Source organism: Anomalospiza imberbis, chromosome 7 (assembly GCF_031753505.1).
Source record: "Anomalospiza imberbis isolate Cuckoo-Finch-1a 21T00152 chromosome 7, ASM3175350v1, whole genome shotgun sequence".
Taxonomy (NCBI): Eukaryota; Metazoa; Chordata; class Aves; order Passeriformes; family Viduidae; genus Anomalospiza; species Anomalospiza imberbis.
In genome coordinates this window covers 26,347,472-26,364,657 of record NC_089687.1, presented here as the reverse complement: position 1 = coordinate 26,364,657, position 17,186 = coordinate 26,347,472, and the positions used below count along the sequence as shown (strand labels likewise).

At 47.9% G+C, this 17,186-nt stretch overlaps 2 protein-coding genes and 1 long non-coding RNA gene across 7 annotated transcripts in view; all 3 read right to left on the bottom strand.

Annotated features, from left to right (window-relative positions):
- CREB1 (cAMP responsive element binding protein 1) overlaps positions 1-2,038 on the bottom strand; it is a 39,536-nt gene extending 37,498 nt beyond the window's left edge. The window contains exon 1 of one of the 2 annotated variants that reach the window (XM_068196167.1): positions 1,652-2,038. The gene's annotated coding sequence lies outside the window, so the exon portion shown is untranslated. The remainder of the gene's footprint in view (positions 1-1,651) is intronic. The other variant, XM_068196166.1, reaches the window with a different exon arrangement.
- Positions 1-17,186, bottom strand: part of FAM237A (family with sequence similarity 237 member A) — a 269,849-nt gene that overhangs the window by 37,498 nt on the left and 215,165 nt on the right. The gene's annotated exons all lie outside the window — the stretch shown is intronic.
- LOC137477264 (uncharacterized) overlaps positions 15,843-17,186 on the bottom strand; it is a 40,765-nt gene continuing 39,421 nt past the window's right edge. For both annotated transcript variants that reach the window (XR_011000909.1, XR_011000910.1), the window contains exon 3: positions 15,843-16,212. This is a non-coding gene — a long non-coding RNA (uncharacterized lncRNA). The remainder of the gene's footprint in view (positions 16,213-17,186) is intronic.

The following is a 17,186-nucleotide window of genomic DNA, read 5'->3' as shown; positions in this document are numbered from 1 at the left end:
TTACAGTGAAGTGATGTAAAGCATCTTTGACCTTCATTTCAAAAGAAGTGGTGAAAGTGACAGAAAACAGAAATTCCCATACAAGGAAGTATACATGTGAATTACAAATATCCATTTTGAACAAAACCTATTTCAGTGACTTCGTATTTTACTGTATAAATCCACATTTGTTGATACAAGGAAGAATGGATGCAAGCAGAGTCTCAAAATTCCTATATTCTAAAATCGCGTTTAGTGGTGGTCAGCATGGTACTAAACAGATACATGGTATTTCTGAGAAGTCTCTAGTGTTTTATTTAAAAAATAGGAAACATGTTTCTAACTCGAGGGAGAAAAAAAAAAAAAAAAAAAAAAGACAGGTGTTATTCCAGAAGCAGACTGTGAGCCAGAATTCCAATATTTAAGAGAAAGAAACAAAACTTTTGAAAGTGTTCCATGAAAAAAAAAAATCACATAACCATTCAGAACTTTTTATCCTTGTATACATTTAAGAGGTGTGACAATCTTTGCTTAAAAAGTTTTTAAAGTCTGCCACGTTGTTTTTGCTTACTACTGTAACACAAAACTGCAGATCTCCAGGATTTGAAGGTAGAACAAAGTCAAAACACTGTCTTCGATTCTAGGCAAGAAAAGAGGAGAAAAAAAAAAACCCAGCTGCAGTAAGGCAAGGCTGGTGTAAGGTGGAAAAAGGCATTTGAACTGACATGTGCTATTAAAGCTGGGATAGAGGTCAAATCCTGTTCACTGTGCAGTACCCAAGTCTGTGGAAAACTGGCAAAAGCAAATCCCAAACCGAGATTTACCAGCCGCAGCCTGGCTCAAGTTCACTTTGGGTTAAAAATACTACCGGGGAGAAGCAGCGCGGCCAGAGGGAACCGTATCCCTGTTATGTGACCTGCGCGCCGGGCTCGGGCTGCGCCCGCGGGTCCCGCCCGGAGCGCGGTGTTGGGTGACCGGCACCTCTGCCCGGCGCGGCCTCCCGGAGACGGAGGAACAGCGAACCACCAGACCAAGCGCTGCCCCGGCTTCCGAGCACAGATTTTATTAAAAGCTTCTCGTTACAGAGCCGGGGAGCGCCCCACGCACTCGTGTCCATCACGGCGGGAGTCTGTTTGTTTATCCGTGCAGCGCGCTCGGGGCGCCGGGGAAGCGGAACTCCGGCGGGCGCGGGGGGCCGCGGCGGCCCCGCGGGAAGGTCCCCGGAGGCCGGCGGGGCCGGGGGCGGCAGCGGGGGAGCGAGAGCCGGAGCGCACACGGCGGGGAGGGGGCGCGGGCGGGAGCGCGGCCGCCCCACGCCGCCGCCGCCGCTCCCCCTCGTCGTCGTCCTCCGCCGCCTCCTCCGGGGGCCGGGGGGCGCGGTGTCCCTTCCCCGCCGCGCTGAGCGCCGCCGCTGGCTGCCGACAGAGCCGCCGCCCGGCCGTGTCGGCCGCCGCCGGGCCGGCTCCCATCCGCCATTATCCTTTGTTCGCGGCGCGGCGGCGGCGGGGATGTTGCAGGGCTCGGCTCCATCTTTAAGGCGGGCGCCCCTCCCGCGGGCGGTGCGCGGCCGGGCCCCCGCGTCCTGCCGCCCGGCGGCTCCCCTGGTCCCCGCCGGGCTCCATTTCCTTCCCTCCCCCCCGCCCCTGTTTGCTGGGCGCCGTCCTCCTCTTACCGGTTACCAGGCTGCTCCGTCACTGCTTTCGTTCGCGCCTGGGATCTCGCCGCAGTTTTATTCTCTCCCCCACGTAACACACCGCGTCAAACTACACCTCCGCCGCGTCACTCACACACACAGGCGCTCCCAGCCCGGCGACAGGCAGGCAGCGGCCGACTGAGGAGCGCCAGCCAGGGAGCAAGCGCCGAGCGCGCCCGGCCCCGCACGGAAACCGCCGAGCGCTCACGGAAAGCGCCGAGCGCCCGCCAGGCGGCGGGAACGGCCGAGCGCGCCGCCGGCCCCCGCGGAAAGAGCCGAGCGACCGCGGAAACGAACGAAGCGCCCCGGAGGGGGAGGCGGAAAGAGCCGAGCGGGCGGCGGGAAGGCGCGAGCGGCGCTTCCGCCCCGGGGCGGCCCGCGCGGGAAGCACCGAGCGGGGCTGCAGGGGGGAGGGGGAGCGCGCGCTCGCCCCCCGCCCGCCGTGCGCGCGGCCGAGCGGCCGGAAACTCGCGAGCGCTCACGGAAGCGGCTGAGGGGCGGCGGAGGCCTCAGTTTCACCGCGGAGTCACCGAATCCATTCGGCTGGAAAAGACTGGGATAGATCGTCGAGTCTCACCTGCGACTGAACCCCACCATGCCAACTAGATCACAGCACTAAATGTTTACGTTCCTCAAACACCACCGGGAACGGTGACCACCACCTCCCTGGGCAGCCCATTCCAATGTCTAATCACGCTCTGGGAAGATCTCTGTCATGTCCAACCTAAACCTCCCCAGGCTCAGCTTAAGACTGTGTCCTCTTGTCCCGTTGCTGGTTGCTTGGGAAAGAAACCGACCCTCCTTTCAGGCTCTTGCTGAGAGCGAGAAGGTCCCTCCCGAGCCTCCTTTTCTCCAGGCTAGACCCCCCTCCCTCAGCCACTCCTCATAGGACTTCTGCTCCAGCCTCTTCACCAGCTCCATTGCCCTTCTCTGGACACACTCCAGCACCTCAAAGCCTTTCCCAAATAGAAGGGCCCAGAACTGGACACAGCATTCAAGGAGTGGCCTTATCCGTGCCAAGTACAGCGGGACAATCACCGTCCAAGGCATGCCGGCCACGCTATTCCGGATACAGGTCAGGATGCCACCGGCCTCCCTGGCCACCTGGGGACACTGGCTCATGCTCAGCAGCTGTCGACCAGCACCCCAGGTAGTTTCTGCTGAGCTGCTTTCCAGCCGCTCTGCCACAGCGCGTAGAGCTGCATGGGTTTGTTGTGACCCAAGTGCAGGACATGGCACTTGGTCTTGTTGAACCTCATGCCACTTGTCTCCCCGCTGATCCACCCTGCCCAGATTACTCTGCATAGCCTTCCAGCACTCCAGCAGATCAGCACTCTCACCTGACTTGGTGCTGTCTGCTACTTTGTCAATGGTAGACTCAAGCCCTCACCCAGATCATCAATAGGGATATTGAATCGAACTGGGCCCTATGCTATCCTTGGGGGACACCGCTGGTGACTGCATCCCAACTGGATGCAGCACTGTTCACCATCACTCTCTGGGCCCACCCATCCAACCACCTGTCGGCCCAGTGAGGAGTGCGCCTGTCCCCATCACGGGCTGCCAGCTCTTCCAGGAGTATGCCATGGGAGATGGTATCAAAGGACCAGGCATGTCCCCGCAAACACATCGGTGCCATGGGGGACCTGCTACCCCCAGCTCTGCAGGGCTGTATCCCTCCATGGGCAGCCCATCCCTGTGTGCCCCACTGCTGGGGCTGCTGCCCAGACCCCCTTCCTGAGCCCCTAGTGTCACCCCAAGACCCAACCACCTCTTCCCTTTGCAGGCACCATATGGCAGGTGAGGTGCCATAGCCAAGCCATGCTGCCTTTCTGTGCACGTCAGCTTCCTGGTGTCCCTGCTATGCCCTCCCCGTGTGGTCCTTCAGGTTATTCCTCTAAACTTTCCTCTGCTTCCTTGTTTTTACTCCAGCCTGCGACTCCCATCCTGCTGCCTGCCCTCTCTGGCCCTGTGGCCAGCCCTTGCAGCCCAAAACCAGGCACAGGGTGGCTGCTGCTCCATCGTGACACAATATCTCCATGTAAAACCCCAGCTCTGAGCCACTGCCCCCACCTGTGCTGGAGGTGGCAGAGGTGTGGCCATCAGGCACCTAAGCTATCAAACCACTATGTTCAGAGTAGCTGGGGGCAAGGTCGGGGTTTGCACACATGGCACCAACTCCCTGCATTGCCAGCTCTTAGGAGGGACAGAAGTTGGCAGCACAGGACAGAGGACCAGCTATCTGTTTGTGCCTTGCCAAAGAGGAGCAGCCATGTGCTGTGTTCCTCAATCTCATCTGCAGAGCCAGTGTGATGTCTGTCACTGGGGTTTTAAATGCTGGATAGGTGAAATGTTTCTGGGAAAGGTGTTTCAAAGAGCTGGTGCCACCAGGGAGCAAGGAAAGAGCCTGTGGTGCTCCAGCCAGGTGAGTCCATCCCCGTCTTCTGTTCACAAATCCAGCTGAATGCACTCAATCATACACCTTGAAGAATGGACTGCTCCAGCTACAACCAGATAAAAACTGTCTGTATTCAGAAAAGCTGCTTTTCATTTCCCAAGACCTCAAGATGGCACTACATAACAAGATTTGAAGCTCCCAAGCCGGTTCATTTTTGCAGCTGGCCCAGCATGACACCGCTGCCAGGCGCACCACATAACAAGGCATTGGTGTGCCATTTAGTTCAGTTCGTCTCAAGTCTTGTTTTCTCAAAAAGGTTGAACTGATTTTACTTATGCTGAATTTCATCTAATTCCTCCCCCAAAATTACAAGAGGTGGTGCAAGGAGTGATTACAGCTGTACTTTGCCTTAGATTTTGTTGATTACAGTTATTCTAAAATAACATTGATATTTAAAAAGAAAAAAGGTAGCTCAGGTTAAACAGCTAAAACATTGTTTCATTGCCAGCCTGTACTATGGCTTGGGCCACAGGTAATTTTCTGCTTCTGCTGCACTTTTTCCCTCTGCCCTGCCTGCAGACAGGAGCTCCAAGGTTGCAGGACAACCTGGCTGCCACCAGTTTTTGCTCCAGCTGACGTGGACCTCTGCTGTGCCTTTAGCTCATACCCGTTCCTGTCTGCAGTGTATGGCTGGCTCTTGGAAATTACTTCCATTACTTTTGGAAAATATTTTTCCTTTTTAGAGTCTGCTAGGATATGAAAATCTCCATGCACTAAATAGATCTTTTACAACTCCTTTTGGGACCAAAATGTTTCTTTCACTTAAAGCTTTTGAGACAAGCAAGAAATCTATACTCAATGTTCTTGATTTGGTCCATTCATTGGCAGTGAATGGAAATGCTTCTCATTTCCGAATCACCATTAGAAGTGAAAAAGGCTTGTCTTACCATCACATCCTCCTCATTTCACAGGATACTGAGGTAGAGGGTTCTTTTTGATAGTGTTTTGACATTTGAACTCTAGCCCCATTGCTCAGTTTTAATATTTTAATGTATGTTTAATAAAGTATCTTCTCTGCATTTTATCATATACAGATGTAAATAAAACTAGGTAACTAAAAATATGTTTTAATTTGTCTAAAACATGAACATTTTTACATTTTGCTAGAACTTCTGCATTTCCAGAAGTGCATTTCTGCATTTCCAAGATCAAAGTATAAGGATTCAGCCTTTATGCTCCTTTTAGTAGTAAAGTACTTTGTGTGAGAAAATATTTATGATGAGCAGAACAAATGTAGCCATCTGAGTGTCTCTTGTTTGACTGATGGATTTCTTTAACTGTTTTCTCATCCTTCTCTTTGCCCTTTATGTTAATGTTTGTGTTTCATCATCTTTTTTTGCTCACACGAGTGACAAAAATCACGTACATTTACCACCCATACATGTTTCCCAGAAACTGAATTGCTTGCCCCTGTGCAGCAAGCTTAAAGAATCACAGCAGTCAGAATTTAAGTGAATAAATTCTGGTCCTTGAAAGGCGAATAAAGTGTAAGAAACAGATCTCAGCGTATGGCTCCCATCAGAAACCTGGGCAACACTCCCAGCCTGAGCGATGAGAGTGCCGCTGGTGCTCCTCCAGACTAGGCAGGGCAGCCTTTATGCAGCTGCACAGCTTGCGTGCCTCTGATCCTGCTGCCCCTTTGGGGCCGACACCCTGGCATCCTGCTGACTCTGCCAGTCCTGCTCTCGCTCACAGCCCCCTGGCAGCTCCTCAGCACTTTTCTGAGAGTCTGTCAGCTCACTGATGAGTTTGCACAGGGCATCTTGAGCAGTGGCTACTTCTCTGCCAGCCACTGTAGGCTCCCCATATAACAGCTCAAGAGAGAATTGATGTCCAACTAAAACAAATGCCTCTGATAGGCCAGACGCCTGAAGGGCACTGAGATTACACCCAGCGTTGTGTATCCATCTCTTGCACCGTCACAGAGGCTTAAACCACGGATGGATGTGAGCTGGATTCGTGCTTGCCTCATACTGGCTCATTGGCAGGGCTGTGTGGAGATCCCATGCACAGCTGCTGTGGAACCTTCGGACAGCTGTTTTGCACATTCCTCCTCTTCTGAGCAAATTTGGGGCACTAAGCAAACTTGGAACTTCTTTGGAAGAGGGAACAAAAGTCTGAGTTGCAAAACCCCCTTCTCTCACTGACATTGTCACCTTCCTTTCACTGATGTCTCTTGGGGAATCTGTAGAAAATAGGATAAGAATGATGTGCTAATTACCTAAAAAGTCCAACTGGGAGAGTTGGAGAGGCTGACTTAGGGAGTGAATTGGAATGCTCAGCAGTTTTCTTCTTCATCAGCAAAAGTTTGCTTGACGATGAGTGAAACCCAGCAAGATTAATTACTTTTCTTACAATTAAGCCTCAGAGGCAAATTCATTCGTTTTCAGCTTCCAGGTTGGTTACCCTGGGCAGCGGACTCCTTGCACGCAGCATTGCAATTGATGGCCCATGGCCCAGGGTCCATAGAGGCTAACGAGTGACATGGAGATCAAGAAAGGTTTGTGCTTGGCTGCGTGGTGTGGCAGAGTCACAATACACACGGTGTTGTCTGGAGCAGTCGATGCTGCTGCACTGGTAGCATGAAAGACAATAATTATTGTGGAAACACAGAAGCACATCCATTTTTAGTCTACATACAGCTGCACAGATAGCAACAGAAAAGTCTTTTTTGCAGGACACAGGGATCTTTGAGAGTGATTTATAACAAAATAATCTTTCGGTATCAAACATTCACTCACTGACAATTTCTAGAGGACAACTGTGCTCTGCCAGTGCAGAAACAGAGAGAGTGTGTTTTTTACAAATATGACATTAAGCACAAGTATTGCTGGGGAGGAAAGAAGGCAGAGAAGGTGAGGTGTGCTCTGGGGCTTTGCAGCTGCATACACTAATGGATATTCTCCCAAGGAAATTGAGAGTATTTGCAAAAAATGAATGTGGAGGGTGATAGATATTTCATTAGACAGTAAAGCATCCAGCACTTTTCACTGTACAGAGTATCACATTGCAATTTCCAGCCTATACAAACTGACCAACTGATTTTAAAGCAGATGTAAGAGAAGGCAGGGTTGCATCCACACCCCTGTGATGGACATGGCCATTCAGTAGCACAGACAAAGCTCTGAACTGGTGCTGACTTTCTGAGGACGATGAAGATAATAAAGAGGTGTTATTCTGAAATCCAATGACAAAGGCATGGCAGTCCTCCATTTTGGCCTCTGCTTCTGAGATAGATGGAGGCTTAACTTCAAACTCTCACACAGAACAGTCTTCTATCATTTCATAGCCTCTCAGGATCAGCTAGAACTGCTTACTCATCAGGATATGGACAAAACCCTACAGGTTTAGTATCTGCCACAGAGAACAAGATGCACTGGACTCCCTGAGCACTTTATTACAGAACTAGGTCTAAATTCACAGTTAACTCAGAACAAAGTATCCAATAATAGAAATGGTTTTTCAACATCATACCACTTAAAGTTAACGATCTGCAGCTCAGGTCTGCCCTTATTGCTCTCAGGCATTCATCATTGCTAATAGTAATAAATCTTCCTGGCCAAATACAGGCTTTACAAGCAGGCAGATTGCATGCTCAATTAGCCCAAGGAAATTGGTCACTTTGCTTAACCTCTGCTGTTTGAAATATGGAGTCCTACTGCTGCACCATCCTTCTGGAGCAGCATCATGTCTCTTCCACTGATGGAGCAGGCGGGGAGGGGAAATCCTCTGCCCTGAGTGGGGGATTCAGCTGTTCCCCACCACAGGTCTCTTTGTGTGGAGCAGAGGACCTGCCCAGCTCACAGGCTGCTGCAGCAGGGTTTGCCCGCTCCAGCCAGCACAACCATTACTTAGGGAGCTCTGAGTGCTTTAGTTACATTCTGTGCTAAATAACAGCCCATTTCTGAGTTATCAAATATCACCTCTCCCAGAAGCAGAGGCGATGTTTCAAGGGCAGGAGTGTGGGAACAGATAAGCACAAGCAGCTTTTTGACACTTTGACAGTGTGCTGTGTTTTCTAAGGGTAACCAGAAAAATAAATCTGGCTTTTTGAGCACACTGCAGAAAGCCCGGCCCAACCCACTGTCTGAACTCCATGCAGACTAGGAAAAAGTCCAGGCTTTCCCTTTAATCCATGAAAAATGCCTCCTGAATATTTTCTTCCCATTATAGTTTTACTTTTCTCTGTCTTCCTCATTAAGCTGGATTTCTTCTCACTTTGCTTGAGGCCTGTTTAACGATTTCTCATTTTGGTTACTTTGCTCTGAGAATTTAGACCAGATTCTTCACACAATGTCTTCACATTGCAGAGACATCCTAGCTTATGTAACCCAGGCTTCTGAGGACCTCTGGTCCTTATCCAAAGATAAATGACGACTTGTGCTCTCACTAAACCCCCTTGTCACCAGGCTGCCTCCTTTGCCCATATCTCTGTCCCCTCTGACTTAGCAAAGGCGTGACTTAGGCTCAGCACCGCAGGGCCAGCTCAGGTACCACCTGTTGGCCTCCCTCTTCTGCACTGCTTTCCCTGCCTTAGGATCGACAGATGCTGGCCCTGCGGAAACGTGGTTGTTGTTGTTGTTGTTGTTGTTATCCCATCTTATGGCAAGTCCCTCATGTGCCAGATGTCAGCAAAACTGCTTTGGGCTGAACCTCTAAAGGTCTCATAAGCTTTAAAGAGCATCTTGTGTTTTCATGTGACAGATTGTCACACAGAAGGGAGAATTGCAATGAATTGGTGACCAGGGAGGGGCTTAGACATGCTGTAAATACCTGGTACCTCTCCAAACAATGGTGGCTGTTTTCTTGTCTATTAAGCCCTTTATCACATACTTCATGGCTTGTGGGCCTGGGTATGCTCTATGCTCAAAAACCTTCTGTTGCTTCAAGAACTAGAAAAAGCTATGATTGGTATAATTAGCATTCAGTAAGGTACCGGGCATGGCAAATATAATATGAATGGGGTATTGACCTGGAACTGCAGTGTCCCTGGGACCCTGCATACCATGAAGCAATTGCCTCATGAGGCCACATTGGCCCTACACACGAGGGAGGAGTTGGGGCTTCTCAGCAACACACCAGTTGGAGAGCTTTGCCTTTCAGAGAAGAATGGGATTTCATCTGCTGCACATGGAGGAAAAAGCTGCTGGATGAGACACACTGGAAGTGAAAGCCAAAATGAGAAACCAAACTAAACGCAGTAAATTCTGTCACGATGAAAAGGGAAGAGAAGGAGAAATTAGGGAATATTTCATGGAAATGCCCTCAGCTTTGGCCCCAAGTTCCTACATTTTAACTCAGAGATGGATGTAGAGAGTGGTATATTCTATATCACTCTGATGTTAAATACCCCATTTCTATCAGCCTGCTGGTTTTGAGCCTGTTCCTACCATATAGAAAATATTACTTAGGCTGACTGCACAATTTGGAAAAATAAATCTTACCCCTCAAGAAGCTAGCAAACACTAATTTGGTGAATAATTGTGGTTCTGGAAGAAAGAGAAGAGTCTGTGTGTGGTGTTTGGTTTCAGTATTACTATCTCACAGTCTTGGTTAAACATAAGTCCATGTACATTCAGCAGCTCCATTTCTTAGCATGTCCACTTAGTATAAACTCAGGTTGCAGGAGTTAGGGAAAGGAGGGAGAGGTTGTTTAAAAAAGAAAAATATAGTGAAAACATTTAAAAAGTAGTGCAGGCTGATGTGAAACAAAATGCAGGCAGAAAAAAAGAGGGTGGGTGGAAGAAAATAATGATTACCATTAGCCCTCTTTGGTTTCCATAACAGGCATGTGCTATCTATTACTAATTTAGCTGATGAGAGAGCCACAATTTCTTTAAAACATGCCAGGACTCCAGTCTGTCTCTCAGCCTGTAATATCCAAACAACAAATTGGGTCCCAGCTGGGATGTGTTTGTCAGCTTAAAAAGAACTGACTTTCTCTTCCACAGTCAGAAGGAAAGTTGTTGTCTGACAACATGAACCAAGATCAGTGGTCTCCCCAAACTTCCTGCAAATGGGCAGTTTTGGCTACTGGATTGTCCAGATACTGATTCTGGCTCTGCAGTTTTAACTCTGCTCTGTTTCTGGCAGCCCATCACCATTGTCCATCCCCATCCCCGTTATCCATCCCACCAGCAGGGTCCATCATCACCTTTTATCCACCTCCCACATCTTCTGAAGAACTAATTATGCTTCGACCTCTCTGGCCAGAGGCACTGGCTTAAGTGAAAATGAGTCTAAGCTGCTTTGAATCAGAAACAGACAAGCAGGAAGTCTTGGTCCAGATATCTGGGTTTAGCCTTTTTGTATGTATGTGCTTATTCTTGCCTACTGTCTTTCAGGCTGATTTTATGGACTGCTAACTATTAAAGCACAGTGATTTGTACAATACTTCCATTAGCCTTGCTATTATGTGTAGGTAAGAATGAGATACTGTATCTAATCACAAGTATTTATTTATCCAATGATATAACATATTTACTTGTGTGGCTATATAACATACAATTTAATTTGTTCTATGAAAATAGTGAGCCTTCCTTACTAGATTTGTGTCAAAGCATCTGAACACAAATTGGAATTCAAATAAAAAATCACATTACTTTAAAGTATTCTTATTTAACTATTGATAAAATAGCTCAGATGGGCACAGTGTAAATGACAGTAAAATTGGCATTTACAACAGCCCTATTAGACAAAAGGGAATTGGACTGAGAGAAGCAAATCGATTTTTTTCTACACCGTGCTTGAATCAAAAACTGCATAGAGAGGAATCTACTAATTTAGAAAATCTTAGTCAGTTAATTGGGGTACAAATGTTTGCTTTCTCCCTGTCTCTCCCTCTGGGGGTGATCTCCCTGGGGTGTAGGTGAGGGCTGTTGTGGGAAGTGGCCTCTAGCCCTCCCCAAGGACCCTGTCTGATGTCCCCTCTTTGAGATGCTGACCCTCAGTCCCACTGAAGTGACCCTCACATGCCACTGCTGGGAACACTCAGCAGGATTTTCAGCCCTGCCCGGGGGCTCCTGGTGCTGCACCTGCCCTGTCTGCTGCTCCCAGGCAGCCCCAGTGAGCTGCTGCTGAGAGCTGGGGAAACAGCCCTGGGATGTCTGCATAAAAATATAAAAATCTGCTCTTCACCTCAATTTATATGCAAAGCATCCTTTTTTTTTTTTTTTTTTTTTTTTTTTGACAGCCCCTGCTCATATCATACAGCTGTGGAAATGCTTGTTTCCCTTCCGTTCCCCCAAACCCCGAGGGTACAAGGCATTGTGCTTCCAAGTCCCCAGGTTGGAACAAAAAGGTTTTGTGTTTCCAGCCACAACCAGTAAGGCTGTGAGGTGCTCTGTGGGTGTCCAGCCATGGGTTGTACCTGTTGCCCGACTGTGGAGACGTGGGATTCAGAGCACCAGCCTGGCTGTGGAGCAGCAAGTGGGAGCTGGCTCTGTGTGCAGGAAAATTGGAGGCTACTGACTGCAGAACCCCTTGGCAAGATAACTGTTGATTGCCCCCCTTTCCTCCTCCCTTAACTGGTAAAGTTTGATATAAATGAGTTGCCATGCAGAGCTATATACAAAAGGATATTATACGATGGGGAAAAGGCAGAGCCAAGCATTTGGCTGAGTTTAGGCTGTTCTGTGCCTTTCCAAGCACGATAAAATTAACAGAATTATCTCTGTGTGTGCTAGTGCTTGTGGAAGGCTAATGGTGTCAAAATGGCAAAAGAAAATGAGAACAGGTTTGGGAAGGCAGCAGAGTGTTATCTCTAGATGAGAAGATTTGTGGTTTAATTTGAATAGCTTCACCTTGGAAAGACTCTGCTCTGAATGGAGAGTAAGTAATTCTGGGAGAGGAACTCGCCTGCCCATTTCTATCAGTAGGAAGAGAGTAAGAACAGTGGGAACGATGCTGCTGTATCTGGATGCAGCACATGGAGAGCTGACGTTCCTTAGCAGAGAATATTTCATCATTTTTGTTTAGCTCTGGGGCATGGGTGATCTCTAGCCCTATGCCCATCACACCTGTCTCAATCTGCCAAATACATTTAGCTCTTTTGGGAGCATAAGTACACAAGCAAAACCAATTTAAAGATCCAGTTTATTGTCATTCATGGATGCTTTTAGCAGAGAAGGAACAAATTGGACACTACCTATCCAGGTTTCTTGCGTCAGTTTGGAGTTTCTGCTGAACCTCATCTGGATGAGTCTTGATTTCTGCAAAATGGAAGGAAATGCAGTAGGAACTTTGTAGTTTGCAAAGCTGTAGTCAGGTTTGACCTTGCTCCTGATGTCTCCCACCACTGATTCCCATGGTGGACATGAGACCTGCACTGAGTTACAGCAGTTTTTGTGTTTCTAAGCTCTGAATTTCATCCTCCTCTCATTCTCTGGGCTTGCCATCACTGTTACCTTGATCATGGCTACATCAGCTACATGTCCAAGAAGAAGGTGGGATCCCAAAGCTGCTTTTGTCTTTGAGACTTGACTGCCCTTATTGTAACTGTGATTTGAGAGGAACGGGAGGGGTCATGAACTGTAGAGTGAGAAAACAATGCAACACTGTACCATTTCAGTGCCCAATTTCCATGAGTTAGCTGACACAAACATCTCAGCAAGGCAGAAGTGTGGGAGCCACGGGAACCTGAAAATGCAAGAGAAAGCATCAGACTGCAGCACGGACTGGACTCCTCATGAACAGAAATGAGCTGTTTCTGTAAGCACAATGCCAAAGCTCTATTAGAGTGTGCCAACTAAAGTCCATGAGGAATAACCTCAGGTTAAACAGCTGCACAGGCCAGATAACCTGGGGTTGGCTTCATCTGCAGAGAGCAGTGGGCTGGGTGCCAGTTACTTAACCAAGTTAAAATTTGGGTGATAGTGTCTGCTCTGTTAGGCAAGCTCACATGAACTACCCTAGGTCAGACACCTCTGGGGAGGAAGTCTGATTTCTCCCAGCACCGATTTCTTTGTGCAGGATTCCTGTTTGTTAAGGACATCTCACTTAGCATGGACTGCTATGCAGCCATGGGCCCATCAGTGCTCCAGAGCAGTGTCTGCCATGCCTACATTTGGAATGATAGCAAGCTGCCAAAAATCCTGACAACACTGTTCTTTGATAATTCCTTTTCCCATCATTTCTCTCATGTCATCTCTGTGGGGAGGTATCTCGGGTGATGAAGGGTTTGTAGGAAGAGGTGTTTTTTCTGATCTGAACAAAGAATACAGTTGGAAAAACCAGGCAGGCTTTGGTGGAGCCCTCCTCCCGGCTGCTGTGCAGAGGTGGCTGCTGAGTGGTCTGTGGGATACCAGTGGTTCCAAACTCCTCCATCAGCTTTTGCCACAGCAGAGGGTCTAACAGAGAATATCACTTTTCCCTGCAGATCTGGTCTTGCTTTTGGGATGGTAGACTGGCAAAATGTTGGTAATGGGGGGCTACAAGGGTGACTTCTCTGAGAAGCTGCCAGAAGCTTCCCTTATGTCCGATGGAGACAATGCCAGTCAGCTCCAAAACTGATGTGCCTCTGGCCAAAGCTGAGCCCATCAGAAAAGGCTGGTAGTGCCTCTGAGATTACATCTTTAATAGCTACAGAGACACGGGTGTTACTGCTACAGGGAAGAAAAACTGCTACGGAAAAAGGTTTGGTTAATCATTAGATTTTCCTGTGACTACCTGTGAGTAAAATCAAATTCTTGGAGTCCTCTTTAAACTCTTGGAGTTTAAGATAGGCTTAATGGAAGAAATATTGGAGTGCCAGGCCCAGAACTTTGTATGATGACATAAGTATGTGGGGTTTGGAACACTACCATGAGAAGCTATATGTGTACCTTGAGTTACTCTGATAATTCTCTTTGAGTGTGCCACCCTGCTGGGACACCAGCATGATTTCTCTCCCCAGCCTGAGACAGCTTCTGGGAGATCAAGATTGTTATTTTTTTTTCTGCTTTTAAATCTTTCTGAACAAGAACTTATGTGCAGCCTAAGCAAAAAGTCCTGAGGCTGCAAATAGCAGAGAAAGGAGCTATAATGACCATATATGTTTAATGGCAGGTTGTAAATGACTGGTGATGTTTCATCTGGAGGTCTTCCGCGGTAGAAGACTTGATCTCAGAGTGGTAGCTGCCACCTATTAGCTGCAATGAAACAAATGGAAAGACTTCTGTGTCTTTGCTTGATGCCTTTTTTATGTCCCAGGTTTGGAGATTTCCCTTGTTCCTGTGAAGCAGACTGTGCTGACAAAAAGGAGTATGGCTGGCAGCCAGCTTCAGTGTGGGAGTCATGCTGCTAGTGCAGGCTGCACGTTCCCAGACTGCTCTATGGGGCCTGGTTTCTGCTGCCCTGCTCCCATTGCAGTCAGGAAATACAGAGCCAAGCTCCTTCACTCCTTGGTCCTTCCTAATTCCTTGTGTGGACAGTCCTGTCCCAAGGGGATAACATTGGCCATCTGCTTCAACCGAATGTGGGTGCTGGTGATAGCATCTGCTGTGACCTTGGTCAGACCAGGTCATAGCTGTTCCCTTTATCTGCCTTCCTATCTTTGACCTTCTCCACCTGGATTTGTGCTCATAAAGAAAACAGTAATTTCTCACTGTGTGTTTTTTTCCACACAGTTTGGGGACTCACACCATTTCTAATCAAGTCAGGAAAAAGATGTAGTTCAGATCAGTCTAGACTGTTTAGCTGGTACAGACCCTCATGGAATTATTTCACCCTTTCAAAAATTTCCATTTCTCTCCAATGCAACAGCAAAAAATTCTGTTTTGAAAAAAAAGCAAAAGATTGTGATGCCTTGCTCTGTCACTGTGAATGCTTTATGAGAGACATACTTCTTGGGATTTCAAACAATTTATCTATGGAGTGTTGATTTTGGGATGTTGTCCATCCAGTGCAGTTCCCTGGCTTGGCAGCCAGCACCCACTCCTGACAGCACCAGGTGCTCTTCCCATGAGCAGCCAGGACAGGAGTCTGCCTGTGGGGGTTTTGGGGGCTGTGGGTTACCCAGCGTGCTGCCCCTGCACAGCCCTGCTGCAATGCATTATCAGGGCAGAGCTGAAGATGGCAGCAGGAATTTGGTTTCTCTTCCTGTATTTTGTCTCCTTGGGAAGCGCAGCGCAAAACTGCTGCAAATGGGGCTGTGATATGGGTTTAATGACATTGTTCCTGGGGTCACTGCAGAGAAAGAAGCTTTTCTTCACTTGCATTTAACCCTGTTTCATGCACAAAGGACACTGAAAAACCCAGAAATCTCCATGTGGGTCTTCAACTCAGGTGACTGCCTTCTGCAGGGATCCTGCATTTGATGTGGGGACACAGGCTGTAACCCCAGACCCATGAGCTGCATGTCCATGCTCCCAGACAGACTGACTAGCCAAGCTATCTCTGATGGACTTCAGGAACGGGCACCACGTGGGATTGCAGTGCACAGCTAGAAAAAGAAGAAAAAAATTCAAGACGAATCTGCATGTGCATGCTGGATGGCTTGCATACCCACAGGGCTGCTGGCCAAGGGGCTGGCAGCAGGTGGCTGGGGAGGGGGCACAGCCATTGGTAACTGGAGACTGGGGCTTTGCCTTCTCTACCAAGGGGAATCACAGCATAAGATCTGCTTGTATCATAGCAGTAGGCAAAGGAGGGATGCCTGGTGCTCTGCCAAGTTTGCATTCGTGAGCACTTGACTGTCAAGCCAACAAGAGAGAGGCCAAGGAAAACAGCAGGAACTTTATTCTACATCTTAATTTATTGATGTTTCCTTAATCCTCTCACAGACCTCATCTGTTTGAGAAATCAGGTTCATATGTCACGTGTAATGTCTCCTTCCAGACAAATAGCACCACAGCATCTGCAATTTTCATAAGTGTGTTGCACTTTGAAGACGAAGATACATGGGACACTTCAGCACAGATTGCTTTTAAGTGCTGCAGGATTTGCCTCATCAATGTGAAGGTCTATTCACTGTACAGTGCATGCTGGTATTAGTTTCAAGTTGCTCAGATGCATCAAAAGCAGAAGAGCCCATTGCTCCAGGCAGGCACTGTCAGCTGATGCATTGCCCAAATCCTCATTTAGAAGGCAGAAATTGAGAGGAGGCCTCAAAAAAGGAAGGGGAAAAAAAAGAAAAAAAGAAAAAAAAATAGCAACACTGTAAACTTTACATAATTTCCTGGGTTTCATTCATTTTACTGTAATTTTACACGTCTTCACATTAAGAGCTTATATTGTCAGAGGAGCACTCAGGATAAGTAATGTCACTCAACGAGTCACAAATGGAAGCCATGTTGGCTGGCATAGCAAAATGGATCTATAACTGGCTTTTTGTCCCTCAATTTGACATGATTTAATTCGATTTCTGTGATTTATGACTGGGAGGAGGATGCTTGCTGTTCCCCCATTCCCTCCATGCACCCAGGCTTGATGTCTTCTCCTCCTCTGAATATCCTGGCTTTTGGAGGTAATGAGTGTCTGAAAGGGCAGTGCACGTATTTCCCACCTGAACTGATTTTTAAAGCAGTAACTGGGAGAGAGAATTTTTTACCTGTCCTCGCTGACATCCCAGGATAACACGTATCACTCATCCCAGCCCTGAATTTGGAGATTATGGTGAAACTGCATTTGTAAGAAAAATGAATGAAGCGTTTGGGGTGAGTTATGGAGACCTGCAAGAATTTACCGCCACAGCACGGAGCTGCCAGAGTGACAGCAGTGGCACCCGGTGCCACTCCAGACCGCTGCTGCTTGGAAGCCTCCTCTGCATGTTTATTTACTCACTTAGCTCTGACACAAAACCTGCCATGTTGGTGAGTTTCCATGGGCTTCAGTGGGATCAAATCTGTGACATATAACAATAAACTGTCTGTAAAATCTCACAAGCTGCTATTTGGGTGAAGAAAGAACCATCGCTAATTTAGCAAGAGGTGTTGCATCCCAGTATCAAATAGAATTAAATTCAAGATAATCATGCACATATAGCAGAGCCAACACATTCACCTTTGTGGACGCAGTGTGTTAAGGTCCCTGCAGCCAGCTGAGGCACTCCTGTTCTTGCTGCCAGTGCAGAGGTAACAC